The sequence below is a fragment of the Moschus berezovskii genome, chromosome 12, assembly GCF_049115385.1.
Source record: "Moschus berezovskii isolate FMDL1 chromosome 12, NW_MosBer_1.0, whole genome shotgun sequence".
Classification (NCBI taxonomy): Eukaryota; Metazoa; Chordata; class Mammalia; order Artiodactyla; family Moschidae; genus Moschus; species Moschus berezovskii.
The window spans coordinates 32,996,982-33,012,707 of NC_142471.1; the positions used below are offsets into that span (position 1 = coordinate 32,996,982).

General features: G+C 41.2%; 1 protein-coding gene and 1 non-coding gene across 2 annotated transcripts in view; both read left to right on the forward strand.

Moving 5' to 3' along the window:
* The window catches only part of LRMDA (leucine rich melanocyte differentiation associated), a 1,238,587-nt gene that overhangs the window by 985,814 nt on the left and 237,047 nt on the right, over positions 1 to 15,726 (forward strand). The window lies entirely within an intron of this gene.
* Positions 4,548 to 4,652, forward strand: LOC129556031 (U6 spliceosomal RNA). The gene has a single exon (XR_008685874.1). It is a non-coding gene; the product is annotated as a U6 spliceosomal RNA (small nuclear RNA).

The window sequence follows — 15,726 nt, forward strand, 5'->3', positions numbered from 1 at the left end:
ACCAACTGCTGTAAAGTTGCAGAGCAACAGAAACTCAAGTTATTTTTGTGGGAGTGTGAGTCAGTGTATCTGCTTTGCAAAACAATTTGTTATCATCTGGTGAATTTGAATATATGCAAACTCTTAAGATCCAACAATTCTGCTCTCCAAGTTCTAACCTAGGAAAAGCTACTATACATGTTCAAATCAGTGTGAACTCTATGCATAGCATTTTCTGTAGTAGGAAAACAAAACAAAAAACAGACAAGAAAACTGGAAACAGTCCAAATGGTTCATTAAGTAAAGTTGAGTAATATTCAGCATGGATGAATGCACAAAATTGGGAGGAAAAAACTCACTGAATGATACGGTGTACTGTCATTATATAAAGTTCAAAAATGCAAATTAAAACACTATTTTAAGAGTCCTTATAGAAGTGACAAAGCTATGAAGAAAACGACTGGAATTAAAAAGCCAAATTCAGTTGCATTTACCATCAGTGGTAGGTAAAGGCAAAGACAAAAACAACCCAAGAGATTTATTTATCTCTAAATTTGGTGAGGAGTACACAGATATTTTTAAAGCTGCTGTTCTCAATACTTAACATATGTTTTTTTCTCTTCATTTGTAATGGAGCAGGCATTGGATAATAATAATGAGACAAAAGCAAACTCTTACTGACTTATCAGTTTTATATTTTCAAGAGGTAATTAACTCAAGGTAATTCTTCTCTAAAAAACAAATGTTAGTTTAGGGGACTGACTTCATATCTGACTTGGTGTCTTTGCCAGTCACGCTGCCTTTCATAGTGACTGAAGACCTGCTGGCTTCCAGTGTTTCATCTGGGCAGAAGGCAATGGGGACCAGGGATAGCACAGAGGAGGGAGCAGTATCAGGAGGCAAGCTCGTGTAACTCCTATAGGGTCATTTGAGTTCCCCATCTTAAGGAAAACAAGCATCATCTTTGGCAGAGGACACAATGTGGTCAGATTCCTCCCTGTCACTCAGCAAGTGATCCCACTGCTGCCTGTATATTATTCCAGTCATCTGGGTTTACAGGGACACTGTGTAGTGGTTTTGTGGTGTGGAAACTATTGCTACCTAATTTTTTTTCTTTCTTGAATATCACTTTGTAGTGTCATGATTACAAGGCTTGGAAGAAGATAAGCTCTCTGTCCATTCTGAGTATAAATGGGCACTTGAGATGAAACCACCTAGTTAATTTCCCCTTATTGCTGCAGGAGAATCTGAATCCAAACCACAACACAACCTAGCCCCTAAATCTCTATTAAAAACCACCTTGGGTAGTCTGGCAAAAGCTTTATTTAAAGTCAGCAGAGAATTGTAAAGTCAAAAGTGAAAAATGGTGCAACAAGAAAGAATCGTAAAAAAATACTAGATCAGTTAAATGTAGTCAAAGGCAATTTAGTGTGTTCTGGCACCAGTCCTTATTGATGCAAAGAATGTGATGTGTCAGGGGTCGGCAAGAAAATGTAGGAAATGTGGAATGAATGATGCAGCTCCAAGCTTGACTCTGGGACAGCCACACTAGCCATGCAGGAGGCCTTGCTCTTCCTTTGGACTAGGGATTTCAGGGAGAATATTCTAATTATCCCAGTCTGGACATCTGTTCATTCCTTCTTAATGTTGTATGTATTTTAAAATTAGAATTTTTTCATTCATGGGAAAAAGCCAAGCCAGAGGCTGCATAAATTGAGTCAGGCCAAGAAGGTAGATATTCCTCATCAGTACCTTTTAGTATCCTCGTCTCTTTGGGGTTACCACTTTGACCTGAATTTCATATTCACATTCCAAGCTGTGATTATTTGTGTCTCATCATCTCCAGCTCCTTTACTCAGTATGAGCTGATCTGATTAGTGATAAGCTTTTCTATAGCTTCCATTTTATTCAACTGCCATGTTTAGGTACTGTGCTAGGTCCTGGATAGCATTATCTCACCAACCTCACTAAAACCCTACATGGCAGCTCTTTGTATCATGCCAGTTTCACAGATGAGACCAACAAGGGCTCAGAGACTCAGAACTCTTGGAGGTTACTCACTGAGTAGCAGAAATAGGATTCACCAGGCCTGACTGCTCAGGGGTGTCATGCTAGAAGGATTGCTTTGCTAACCTCATCTAAAGTGGTACCTGAGGACCATACCTCTATAGGATAGTGGTTTTGGAAGGTCAAATGAGGAAACTGGATTCTGTGGGGGTACCCCTCCTAGGTACTTGTATTAACACATTCAGAATCAGATTCTGGGGTCACCTGCTTTTCTTTCCCATCTACAGATTTACTCCAGAAGAAACAGGGAGAGGTTTGGAGACTTCCTTGGTTCTAACAGGTCTTATCAGAATCTCTCTTGTAGATTCAGGAGGAGTGATTGGTTTAATGTAAATGCTTTAGAGGATCTGAAAGAGATTAGAGAAACCTATTCCAGAGGATAAAGGCAAGACAGGAGGGAACCATTAATCTCATGGACATTCAATTCCCTAAGACCTTTTTGGGGAGTGACCAGAAACAAGCCAGGCCATATGCTGTCCATTTGCAATCCTCTGAGCTCTGGACTTTTTTTTTTTTTTTTTTTAACGGATCGAGGCCAATGCCATTGCCTCATTTGGATGGTTCTTAAACTTGAAAAGCAACTGAAAGGTTGAGGCTTGCATGCAGAGTCGAAACAGATGATTTGACGAAAGTAGTCCTGACAAACACCAGGGCTCTCCCGATTGTCAGAAACAGTCTGATGATGACATGTTCGAAGCTTCCCAGACTGGCTTGCATTTTGGTAAATAGGAACAATCAGGGAAGACATAGTTATGCTGTGGAGAGATCTGAGATGTGGAGAGAACAAGTTAATTGTTCAGCTTCAACTGAGACCTTTCACTCAAGTCATTAATCACAGTGCACAGTCTGGAGCCTTGGCCCCCCAGTTCAGGGCTTTAGGCTGCTCTCCTGCTCCAGACCAAGGCTCATTCCAGGTGCTGGCCATTTGCGTTTCCCTCTAACTGGGCTGATTTATGGACCCAGAGATGTTTCATGGTTTTTCCAAATTCTGTTCCATTACTTTGTAATAAAGGGGACATGTGATTTCTGGTTTTGTGCAGATCCTCAGTTTTAACATCCCTAGTACCAAAGATTTTTTCAATTAGTCTGTGGCCTGTCTTCTGTGATGGAGAGGGTAGAAACGTTATTCTGTGTTTTGAGTATCAAAATGAAGACTTTTAGAGACTCTCTTGTTTCTTCCCTGCTTAGCTAGAGCTGAAGACACACAAGCCCTGCATGAGGCTTTGTTCCTGCATTCAACATCTCAACGCAAATTAAGTCTTGGGAAACCTTAGTGACAATAGGTCACCATAGCGATTGGCATTATCCCCGTTCTCCCCTGACACTTATGGTTCAGGGTATAATAGCAGGCCTTTCGTACTGGGGCCAGGTCTCTGATGACAGAGTAAGCCAATAGTGAAGACTTCTCAAGAGAACCCGAGTGTCAGAGGAGGACACAGTAATATTGAGGCTAAACAGGGCATTGCCGAGTGGTACCTGCTTGACTGAAAGATAAACCCGATCTAAGCAGATAAGGGGCAACAGATCCCTTGGGAGTTTTCCCAAGTGGCAGAAATGTGTTGCAAGAAAGTAAGTGGAAATTGATACTTGACATATCTCTGGGTTGCTTTTTATTCCTGATAACACCAAAGGGTTTGGCCAAGAGTCAAGAGTGACTGACACGAGAAATCCTGCAATCCATGGCTGAAATACGATCTCTTCTTTGTTGAAAGTAAGCAGCTGCTTTTTGACCCTTTGTTTCCTAACTAGCACATCAACTGTACAGACTTATGGGCTTAGCTTGGTGAAATGAACTATGAATATAGCCAATCCTGCCTTTCAATACTTCTCTGATAGAAAGTCTCCACCGGCAGTGGAGAACTGTCCTTAAAATTCAACTCAATTTAATGGTCCTTTTCCAGAGTCTGCTGTGGGCTCTATATTGCATTGTGTGCCATGGGACGTACAAAATAAATACCAAATATGGCCTTTGCCCTCTAGGAACTTATAGGCTCCTGGTAAGGATGATGTGTTTATGAAACACATTTTCCATGGCAAGATAAGATATCACATGTGTGCCAAAGTGACTGGAACCTGGAATAAGTACAACAGCGAGTCAGAAAAAGGAGAGTAGATAGACTAGAGTTGTCAGAGAAGACTTAATGGATGAGGTGGGACAAAGACATCAATATCCCAAACCCAGAACTCATCCTTAAAGAAACTGCAGGGAACATAAAATCAGGTTGCCAAGAGATTGTAGAGCCCACTTTAAGTGAAAGTAAATTTGTTCAATTTGAGGATAGATAATTTAGTTCAATAAATATTTATTGAGTGCATGCTTTGTGCCAACAACTGTATCTGATGAGGTAAGGGATGAAAAATCCCTACACAGAACACACGCAGGTAATTCTCAGATGCTACCTTCTCTTAACTGAGATTTTTAGAGTTATGCTGGCCTGTGTGATTCTAAAACTTGTGATTTTTACCACTAACCATTCCATCTCTCAGAAAGACCTTCCCATGCTTGCTTCAACGATACATGTAGTAAAATTGGAATGACACAGAAAAGATTATCATGGTTTTTGCCCAAGGATGATGTGCAAATTCTTGAAGCATCCTATATTTTAAAAAAATAGAAGAAGATGAACTTACCCAAGATATCTTTGGGTTGAGGAGCTGAGTCTAATTTTTTTGTGTAGTGGAGGAATGACACATCCAACTTCATAAGCTGCTTACAGAGTAAAGAATTGCATGAACGCTGATTGTGACAGGAAGGGACACTGAGTTAGCATTTGGGTAGCCCCAAATTCCTGGGTTAGGGAGTATTTGGAGTAGCATTTGAAAAGTCTGAACCTGGCCCAAACTCATAATCATAAGCAGAGTCCAAGCTCTCTGAAGATCAAATTTTCTTGGAATTTCCATTATTCCCTTTGACAGCTGCTTTGGAAGCCCAGTTAGAAGGGTCTTCCATCATTAGCATTTGAGATAGTGTTGCACTGGGCTCTTTGGCTCTCATGAAGTCTGAACTTGGCACTACCCAGATATAGTGGTAGAGTCACTGAAAATTCTGTCTGTAGTCTTCCTTGCAAAATGAGGAAATCTATTATTTGTTTATTTAAGGTACAGGTATAACTAGGCACTTGCAGATTGGTCTAGAAAGAAGAGAAGTCAGGATGACAATGGTGGTGGCAGTGGTGGTCGTCATAGACATGGTAATCATTATTCCAAATATCCACGTAATTTTTAAATAATTTAACCACAGAACACTAGTAAGCCCTGGAAAGAATCTAAGATATAAAGCATCAAGGCGCAGAGGTGTCAGAGTTTATTTAGCTAAGCAATACCAGAGAGAACTAGAAAATCTCCCTTTCTAGCTAGCAATCATTCTCATACCACAGTGAGACCCTGCCTTGTAACCCCTGTGTTTCTGTCACACATGTGACTGCTTTGAAGTTCATTTAGATATCAAATTTAAATGGAATTCCCACAAAAACTTTTTTTTTTAATTTGGAGGGACTGGTGGAAGGAAAAACTAGAAGAAATTTGAAAACACTCTTGATTCCTGTCATTTTCCTTAGTATTCAGTCACTCTCTTCATCCGAGAGGCTCATTCTGGCCCCCAAGTGTAGATACATACATACACATGTGCTCACTCACTCATCTGTATGCATATGTATGTATTGATATGCATTCCTCTTCATCATCTGCAGTCATTTTACAAATAATGGCTTGTGTGTGTGTGTTTTATCATCTTATTTTTAAAATGAAAATGACAACTTCAAAATTCTTTGCAGAAGTAGTCCTTTTATGGTAAAAAAAAAAGAAAAAAAAATCCAGTATGTAGGCCAGGGTCATCTTTGGGTCACAAAATTCCATAAGGGAGTTGGCATTGGGGGGATAAGTGGTGACTTTGGAATTTCTGTCCCTCCATTCTGGGCACATGCATCAGGTTGGTAATAAAGAAGTTAAGTCAGTGGAGAGCTAGTGAAATAGAGTCAAATGAGAAAGATAGAACAAGGCTGAGAGTACAGAGTATTGGCAGGATGTAAAGGAGACGGGGAGGTATGGATACCCTCCCCACCTCTTACAGCCTCTCTCTCATCTGTGAGGTCATCACTGTGCTGGGGGTGGGATTGAGAGTATACAAGGAGCTTAGACTTTTGAGTTGAAACTTGTTTTTGAGGAAGCTGTCTTGCGAACTTTCTTCTTGAATAGAACCAAAGGGGTTTTGTAGAGTTAGGGACATCAGAGTGGGACTCAGAGTACAGAGGATAGACTATTCAAAACGTGATCTAGGTCCTGAGTTTAAGGATGAGAAAGTACTACAGGCTTTCTATAAACCAAGGGAGCAAGGCAGCAGGATCAAAATCTGGCATAGGCTCTACTCACCACACCCTGACTGTAGGTACATCTACTCAGCAGGATGGCTTCTTTGAAATCATCCAAAGCACTGTCTAGAACAGCATTGCCCCAACAGATATGGAACTTTTAAACTTTCTTCTATGTTGTTCAGGCCTGTGAGGAAAGCACCCTTAATGTTCTTTCCCTTGACTAGCTGAGCATGGACAGTGAGGAAGCCCAGTGGCTCCCTGAGCAGACTGGCTGCAGAAACCACCCTCTGTGGTGGGCAGCAGAGGTGTAAACTGTAAATGACCAGAGGGTCCTCCATTTCACACTTCTGAGGAGGTAGCCACAACGCCTCGGGTGTGGAGACCCAGATTTCCCGAGTTCCCCACCTCCATCTCCTGCAGGAAGGTTACAAGTAGGTCTGGCCTTAGTGGTCCGCTATTTCCCTGTCTGTAAACATCATATCATGATTACTGTGCACATCCTTGTGCTCGGTGTCCTGAGGTGTCAGACCTCAGGTGACTTTGAGAGACTTAGCGGCCATTGTGGAAATAGGAAAGACAAGCACGATCATGCCATTATTTGAAGTGTGTGCAGAGCCTGCCTGACAACAGCTAGGAAACTTCGACAAATCAGAGACCACTATCACATATGGAAAGGTGCTCCCACCTTTACCTCAGTAGCTGTTTCTTCTTATTGAAGAGTGAGAACAGTGAAAGGCCTAAAGCAAGCTGGAAGCAAATCCCTAGACTTGGTTCATTTCATGACCACAATGCTTGGTGGGATTATCAGTAAAAGCTCTGGCAGTCCTCCTGGGAGAAATGCCAGATATAAAGCAACTGAATGTTCATTCACCTCTTTTAAGTTTTTTCAGAAATAACTTGATTTACAAAATAATATGGAATCATAATTGTCAACCAAGATGTCATTGTCACTTTAGGATGTCCAGAAACAAAGGGATATTATATCCTTTGTTCTTAGAGCACTACAGATGCCAAATTATGCACAGGGTTCCCTCATGGCATTGAGTCTGTGTGAGCCTAGAGGCAACTGAACACTGATTTCAGAAAGGTATTGCCTCTGGTGGTGTTCTCACCTGAATATCTCCCTGGAAAAGTGGGAGGAAGCGTGGCCCTCCTAGCCCTGCTGCATTCTGATGGAGCAGTAGACAGCAAGGCATAGAAGTTCTAGAAATGGTAGGGGGTTTGGGGTAAATTCTTCTCAGCCTCCATCTAAGGAGCTTGACAAGGGTACCACTAAAGGGGATGAGAAATAATTCCAAACTTTTGGTTTTGCCTGCACATCAACATATACCAACAGGTGCTTGATTCAAAACGTGAATGTTTGATTAATACAGTATCAGGCATCTGGAACAGAGAACAGTGGAATTTGGGGCTTGAGTAGGATTTAATGTCTTTCATTTTAACCACAGCAGTCTAGATGCACATAGTAGGCACTGGAAATATTTGTTGATTACATTTTCTTTGATTGGAATTACATGGTTGCTTGATTTTGAGTCCAGATGTTTGGCATCCAGCCAGAGTTGTGTGCTCTGCATCTGTCATCAACCTCCCACGGCAGAGATGGTTGGCTAGGGGCAGCATTCCTCCCATCCCCAGGGTGAGGGCTCATTTTGCCTCTTTCAGTTCCTGCACACTGGCTCATGTGACCATGGGCCACAGTGTGTTAGTTGCTTCAGTTCAGTTCAGTTCAGTTCATTCGCTCAGTTGTGTCCGACTCTTTGCGACCCCATGAATCACAGCATGCCAGGCATCCCTGTCCATCACCAACTCCCGGAGTTCACTCAAACTCATGTCCATCGAGTCCGTGATGCCATCCAGCCATCTCATTGTCTGTCGTCCCCGTTTCCTCCCACCCTCAATCCTTCCTAGCATCAGACTCTTTTCCAGTGAGTCAACTTGTCGCATGAGGTGGCCAAAGTATTGGAGTTTCAGCTTTAGCATCAGTCCTTCCAATGAATACCCAGGATTGATCTCCTTTAGAATGGACTGGTTGGATCTCCTCGCAGTCCAAGTTAGTTGCTTAGTTGTATCCAACTCTTCGCGATCCCATGGACTGTGGACTGCAAGGCTTCTCTATCCATGGAATTCTCCAGGCAAGAATACTGGAGTGGGTTGCCATTTCCTTCTCCAGGGGATCTTCCAAACCCAGGGATTGAACCTGGGTCTCTTGCATTGCAGGCAGATTCTTTACAGTCTGAGCCATCAGGGAAGCCATGAGCCACAGAACATGCAGCAAATGACCTATGGAGCTGGCTAGCTGTAGAAGTTGTCCTCCACACCCTCATTCCCCTAGAGTCATGGTGGTTGTATTTTATGAGAGAAAACATTGGCATCTCAGCCAATAGACCACAGCAGTGCTGGTGATAAGGACTTGTGCAGTCAGGTATTCATCCATTCCATTGGTCATTGCAAAACTGTTGAGGACAGGTCCGTTAGTTCCCAGCGCTGACCAGGAAGCTGAGGAGGAAATATGAGAAGACCCATGGAAGGGAAAGTAGAAGTTTAAAAGGTTAGTGGGGATGTAAGACCTTCATTAACTCCTAGGGAACAGTGGCAGGATGGGTGGTTCCATTAGTGCTGATGGCATGGCAGCAGAGGGGAAGGATGCCGTATGGTAGAATGGATATATATGCATTAGACCTGAATTTCATATCTTCCTTGCAACTGCAGCATGTGACTTTAAGCTCAGGCCTCAGTTCCTTGTCTTGTAAACAAAGAGAATGTCCCAGGATATTCTTCAGATCCTTCTGTAACACTTTGATCAGGAATTTTGAGATCATTTTCCCATAATTTAAGGTCCCCCAAAACCTAGAACTTACTACTTTCATAGATAAACAGATAGACTTCTAATGCACTAAGGAACCTGAGAATGAAAAGTAGTGAAAGAAGGTTTAGACTGCACTGATGTCCAACAGAGGATCAAATGGCTGGATGGCATCCCCGACTCAATGGACGCGAGTTTGAGCAAACGTTGGGAGATGGTGAAGGACAGGGAAGCCTGGCGTGCTGCAGTTTTGGGGGTCACAAAGAGTCGGACACGACTGAGCAGCTGAACAACAACTACTATGTCTTGGTTAAAAGACAGCAGCGGGTGTAGGTCTGTGAGGATCCATTTTGGATAAAAATACAAAGGTTTGTTATGGTTGGGAATGGAACTCTAATTCAAAGTAAGACAGTAGAAGTTTGATCTTTCTTCATGGATTACATCCTTGGTTCAGTTATTTGTTTCAGGACCAAGAGCATCTTGTTGACCTTGAGTTGGTCCACAAACTGCCTTGGTTCATCATTGTTGGTATGGCAACCTCGTGAGCAGGTTCCAGAAGGCGTCTGCTGCCGGTGTTAAAGGTGGCACCCGAGAAACAGGGGCTCTATTTTTGTGGGTAGTTGAGAAACGTGAGATAGGAGAATCTGGATTTGAACCCAGGAAGTAGTGTAGGCACAAGTTATACTCTTGTCTAGCTGAAAGATAGATTCATTACCCAGGTGGTTTCCAGTCTCTTTTGACTCCACGGAGTGAGGTCAAGTGTGTCACCTATACAAAGGACGAAGTGCAAAGGTCTTTAGAAAGCTCTCACTTGTGTATAGTACTGTATTGCTTTCTGAGAGGTTTATGATAGTTATGAACCAACGTGATCATTCCCCACAATAATTCAGTTATTATATTCCTAAATGACAAGAGGAAACTGAGGTCTGATAGGGTTAGCTGTTTCTCAAAAGACATTTGATGGATTCTGGAAAAAGGCCTCCCCTGAAGCTGTTCAGAACCCTCTCTCCATGGCTGAACTTATTCTGTAGTTCAAAATATACCTGATTCTGTGTACTTCTTTTTAAAATACAGGAGCCCCTGGGAAAGAAGTCATATCAAGCTTACTGTCACTTAAGTAGTTGCCTGAAAAATTTTTTTTTTTTAACAGTCATTTTCATCTGACATAGTTGAGCACAGAATACTAGATCGTCAAATTTAGGTTGAGTGCAAGAGGATCGGGATAGATTTGGGTTTAGGGAGTTTGTTTGGAGCAACCATCCTAAAGCAGGCATAATAATGAGGACCTTGGGACTCCAGTTCTGAATGAGGTGAGTCCCTAAGTAGGGAATAGTGATGCAAGGTGTGAATCAAGGGAGATATTGAAATCAGAGTAACTCTTCATATTTCGGGCTTTGGTTAGTCTCTCTGTGTTGGACCCATCCCTAGTAAGCAGGGTGGGATTGTGATGGATGGGGTCAAACCCATCTGCAATTACTGGCCAAATACCTGGCTGTGGGCATTGGTCCATTTCATATGCTCTCGTATTCTGCTAACTACTTAAGGCAGAAAAAATCATTCCCCTGTTTGACTCCAATATGTGCCAGTCGAAACTGAAATTTTCATACTGAGCAAATGTACCAGAGAACACTCTATAAACTTAATGAGGGAGATGAAGAGATATGTGCCAGAAACCTAGAAAATTTAACACTGATGAGGTTATGACTATTATATGTTTAGTTAAATTGTTGACACTGACAGGATGTGGCTGAGGAAACCTACCATCCGTTTTCTTCTTGTATCAGTGATAATGGTTCCTTGGTGTGCTCTTCCCAGTTAACAAAAATACTCTTCCAAAGTTAAATGCAGGGAGAAGTGACATAAGAAATACTTTTATTATCTCTGCTCTTCTGGAGGTTCCCTCCAGGCACATTATTTAAAGCAGGACTTCTTCCAACTGGCAAATGAGTTTGAAGGGAGGGACTCACAGGTTCAGAGGTGAGTGTAGAGGGTCCTGAGAGGTGGGAGCCTCCTAACCCTGTGCTTGCATATGTGCCCTGGCGAACCCATCTAGCAGAGTTCTGTGCTCATCTTCCCCAAATCCCTCTTCTACCTTTCACATTTTCCCTCCCCTCAAAAGCAGAGAAAGGTTCTCCTTTGCCTAGTGAATAAAATCTCAACTCCTTTAAGTGGCAGTGAAGGCATAAATGTGATCACAATTTTTGTAAACTGCAAAGTGCTATATAAATATTAACTATTTGAAGAGGAATCAGGGAGTGGTAGAAAAAAAGTATTGAATCTGGAGTCAGGATGCTTTGGTTTGAGTCTTGTGCTAGTTGGGTGACCTTGGACAGGTCACTTAAACTCTCTGAAGCTCAGTTCCTTTATAAGACAAGATAATTGTGATAGTCAAATTAATTGAAAGTGACATAGTAATTAGCAAAGAGTGGACACTCAATACCTATTAATGAAGACATGGTAACTGAGGGCAATTTAGTCCAACACTTGAGAACACCTTCTGTAGAGACATGAGTTACTTATTTTCCTGTGTCTCTTATTCCCTAACTAAAATGGGGATAAGATGGAAGAGTCAAATGAATTAATACATACCTGGATCTTTCAACAGTGCCTGGGCCGTTGTAGTCCTTCTGTAAGTAATGAGGCTTCTATTACTGCTGTGGTTACTTTTATTATTCAAGGACCTGTTCTGGCCTTATCTTTCCAGCTTTATTTGTTTTTCAGTAGAGAGAACTTCTCCACCAGGTCATGACATCCTTAGGATGGAGACTGATTCTTACCTTTAACTGGTGTGGAATTTATGCGGTACCTGAAAAACACTCAATCATTTTGTTGTTAAAAAAAAAAGTACAAATATATGCTTGCTATGTCTACACAGCATTGTATTGGAGGTTTTAGCTGGTGCAGTAAGGCAAGAAAACAAGAAACAAAAATCTAGACTGGAAAGGAAGAAACAAAGCTCTCTTCATTCACAGATGATCATGTAATAGAATCTATAAAAAGTTACCAGAAGTAATAAGTGAATTTAGCAAGGTTGCAAGATATAAGATCAATAGAAGAATCAATTTGTTTTTAGTTGCTTATCCTTAGTATTGTCACAACTAGACCAATTAACTGGAGCACAGAATGAGTAGGAGGTAGTGATGGTAAATAAAATTGGAAAGACAGGTTGAAACTCAGTTTGATGACATAAATTGATGATATAAATTAATTTGGAATGCTTTTGCTCAGGCTTTTTTTCCATCTGTCCCCTCCCTTCCTTCCTACCTTTTCTTTCTTTTCTCTTTCCTTTGTTTTTTTCTCCTTTCCCCTTTCCTCTTCCTTATTAGTTTGTGGACATAAACAACTTTTGTCCATGAAAAAAATGTAGAATTTTGTTTCTTAAAAACAAAGTTTTTTTTTTTTTAATTCCTTGGATTAAATTAACAAAATGAGCATAGCTAAGTTGCTTTGAACTTTCAGGGATCATTCTGTGAAAAGAGTTCCCCAAAACAGGCATGTAATATATGGCAACCCACTCCAGTATTCTTGCCTGGGGAATTCCATGGACAGAGGAGCCTGGCAGGCTATAGTCTATGGGGTCGCAAAGAGTCGGACACGACTGAAGCAACCAGACAAGATCAGTGCATGGACCCTGAAACTGTAGGTATCTGGTTTCAAGTTCTTTCTCTTAACAAGATCTGTGACTTTGGCAAGATCCCTTCAGCTTTTTGAGGCTCAGTTTGTTTTTAAAAAGGAATAACTTTATAGTGTTCTGGATAGCTCACTTCAACAACGCATTTTGAGTTCCTAAGAATTGGACCATGATATGGAGATGGAGAGTCTTTCCCTTTTTAAGGAACATTTAGTGAAGATATGTGTGAAAATAGCTTCAATGTCATGGAATAGGCCGTTAAAGTTGTATAAGGAGAAACATGGGAGGTGTAAAGAAGGGGTTAATTAGCTGTGTTGTGGAATAGGGGAGCATTTTGCTGCATTGATATCTATACCCAACCTCAAAGTTGAAGTGGAATTTTTAACAGTTAAAAAAAGGGGCATCTTCAATACAAATATAATCTTACATTTGTTTAGTACTTTATTCTTTTGCTTGACATAAATTAGAGTGGTATAAAAACTGTAATTTAAAACTATAAGGGATTATTATTGCTAGTCCAGGGGCAGTTGTTATTACTTTAAATTGTTTTTTTGGTAAGGCTGGGGAAATTTCGACCTTAAATGGCAGCAACTTAACAAAGTTTGTTTACATAAAAATTCCCAGGGAATTTTTCCATGTTGGAGGAACCAGAAGTCTTAAGAACTTAGCTCCTACTGAGACAAAGGCAAAAGTAGAGTGACAAAGATTAGGAGAGGGCCATTGAAAAGAAGAAAAGAGGATGTTAATTAAGTCTTTGCAAAATGATGGACCATTTTATAATTCTGGCACAAATAGCTAAGTAAAGCTATAAAAACTATATAGAAACCTAGGTGTTTCAACACTAGTACAAAGGACTAGTAACCCAAAGGACTCAATCTTTGTGAAATGTTGCCATCTGAGAATTTTACCTTTGCAATCCTGATAAAACATGTGGCACTGCCCCTAGGAGAGAATTGGGGTCACAGCTCTGGGTTAAATTACTCAGTTCTATAGATCCTTGCCTTGGTCCAAGATGCCATCTATTCAATGTTGAATGTTTGACAAAGTATTGAAGATTATTTGGAAATATAGATAGGAACAGTATTTGAAGGTTTGCGGAAGGGTGGGAAGTGGAGCCAAGAATGTCCCTATAATTTAGGGTGAGGAACAACAGTGAGGTCTCATAAAGATAAATAACCATGATGTTAAATAGACTGCAGATCATTTGCACCTTGAGGCTTCTCTTAGATTATGTGCCAGTTGAAAAAAGAAAAGAGAAAAAGTGATAACTGGCCTTGCGCTTTGTGCCAGAAGATGCAATATTTTAAGTAATCAAGAGTCAGACACGACTGAGCAACTAAACTGAATAAAAAAGAATCCCTCCCCAATTATTAATATTTAAAGTAAGAAAAACAAAATCCATCAAGCTGTCTAGAGTAACCATCCTGGATTTGGAAAAAGACTTTAAGCAACTCTGCCTAGAGTCATACTGTTTTATACTGCTCTTGACTTTATTTTAAAGCTGATGTTGCTATCTAGAAAACCTAGCAGGTGTAAGTATTTCAGTTTTACTCACTGAGAAGTCATTTCTAGTCACATTGGAGAAATGGATTCTAGTGTTTGCCAGTAACCACTTCTCCTGTCCTTTAAAGAAAATAGTGTGTGTATTAAGGGCTTCCCTGGTGGCTCAGAGGTTAAAGCGTCTGCCTCCAATGCAGGAGACCTGGGTTCGATCCCTGGGTCGGGAAGATCCCCTAGAGAAGGAAACGGTAACCCACTCCAGTATTCTTGCCTGGAGAATCCCATGGACGGAGAAGCCTGGTAGGCTACAGTCCAAAGAGTCGGACACGACTGAGCGATGGAACGGAACAGAACAGAGCGTGTGTATTGGAAAAAGCACTGAACAAGAAGTCTGGATGACAAGAGTTATAAAACTTGCATCTGCTAGTGCTTGAGTTTTAGACTTTAGATAAGTCAAGTCACAGATGTGATCCTCAGTTTTTTCCCCTGTAAAACAGAAACAGTCATACCTACTCAGCTACCTGGTAGAGTTGTGAGTGTAAGTTGAGAAGTTGGACATGGAAATATCATGCAAATGCAAGCGAGTGTAGGTTGCTACTCCTTGCAGTGGACTTCTGAGACACAGAATGACAGGATGGGCCTCAGGGACTATATATGAAGCCATTGGTACTTTAAAAAAATTTTTATTGGAGGATAATTACAATATTGTGATGTTTTTTTCCATACATCAACATGAATCGGCCATGGGTATACATTGTTCCCTCTATCCTGAACTCCCCTCCCGCCTCCCTCCCCTTCCTGTCCCTCTAAGTTATCACAGAGCACCAACTTTGGGTGCCCTGCTTCAGGCATCAAGCTTGCACTGGTTATCTATTTTACATATGATAATGTATATGTTTGGTACTTTTAACAAAAATGTTAGCTTAGTTTAGTGGTATATGCTAGGGTGCAACATAGCTTTATTATTTTTCTTAGATCCGCCCCTGTGTATTCACTCTATAGGCCTAGATCTTCCTCTGCCTCTGAATAAAATCCCAATTAGTTCCCCAAACTTGCTGCTTACTCTTGGAAAACAAGTTATCTGTTTACTGAGTCTTGAAATACTCTGGATCCAGTTATAAATATCCCAAGTCTAGGGTAAGAATGTGAAATTCATCCACAAATAATGTCTCTTCTGTGGACTGAGGGATGTCTTCTTCCTTTATTCTCTCATCATCATCTTGTTCCCACTCCCCAGGTAGGTTCAGTGAAGAAAGGGAAGAGGAGGAAGAGGCAGGAGAAGAAGGCAGGAGCAGACTTGCTGCTAGTCTGGCCCTGCTTTGCTCTTCCAGGGACAGATGTGTAGTCTGGCCCTTCTCCTTAGGCTGTTTCATGAATAGCTGGAGTCCTGTCACTTGATGGTAATAAATACAGTCTCCTAGGGCTGTTCACTTGTT